Genomic DNA, 1,010 nt, shown 5'->3' on the forward strand with positions numbered 1-1,010 from the left:
AATAACAGTGACCTCCAGGGTCCACCCACAGCGCGGCTCCTGGTCCTGGAAAATAACAGTGACCTCCAGGGTCCACCCACAGCGCGGCTCCTGGTACAAAGCATCCGGAGGAAGGGAAGAGGGATTAGCAGTGCAGAGTAGGCAATGTGTGCCGTGTTAATCCTTACAGTAGTTGATTATTAGTTCACACACAAGATAAGCCTGCCTTCAGGTCCATACCTCAACATTAACATAAAATATAATGCTCTAACCGCTGCCTTTCCTGTGCAGTAAGCATGATATTAAAAATGATGTGTGAGCTACAAGATAAAACAAATGGTTTGTGTTAAAACTAGTAAAAAATAAATATATAGGATATGATATAAGATATACAAATATATTTAAATAAATATAGACATTATATATACATTATATGTATATATTAAAAGTCATTAGAAAAGAAAAGACTTAGTACACTTTAGGAAAGAGTCCCCGAAATGAACAGAAGTCCCTCTTTCTGGTCACTGAAGGTAGTGGAGGGCTGGAGAGGTTTCACTAAAAGCATCATGGTTAAAGAAGTGTGGCAGGGGTCCGCACAGACGAAAACTACAAAGAATTCCAGTTTGGGATTCCAAAGAATACAGTTTCCACTCAGGAATTCCTTTTTGTTGGTATTTTTTTTTCTCCTCAGGAACTGTTTGGGTCTGTTTTTGGTTTATTTTTAATTAATGGCACAATATTGTTTCACACTAACCTTCCCTTTTAAATCAGGGATGTTGGAACTATATGTCCATCCACATTTCTTTTTGAAGGTGTAAAATTTAAACATAAAAAACGATTTTTAAAAGGTTTATGTACGTGATTTTTATGATTTTTATGTACGTGACTGCTCTATCTGCAAGTACACCCTCACACCAGCAGAGGGTATCAGATCCCGTTATAGACGGCTGTAAACCATCAAATGGTTGCTGGGACTTGAACTCAGAACCTCTAGAAGAAGACAACATCCAAGTGCTCTTAAGTGCTGAGTC

At 38.4% G+C, this 1,010-nt stretch overlaps 1 protein-coding gene across 19 annotated transcripts in view; it reads left to right on the forward strand.

The window, feature by feature from the left end:
* Ank3 (ankyrin 3) overlaps positions 1 to 1,010 on the forward strand; it is a 620,582-nt gene that overhangs the window by 598,162 nt on the left and 21,410 nt on the right. The window lies entirely within an intron of this gene.

This window comes from Mus caroli, chromosome 10, assembly GCF_900094665.2.
Source record: "Mus caroli chromosome 10, CAROLI_EIJ_v1.1, whole genome shotgun sequence".
Lineage (NCBI taxonomy): Eukaryota > Metazoa > Chordata > Mammalia > Rodentia > Muridae > Mus > Mus caroli.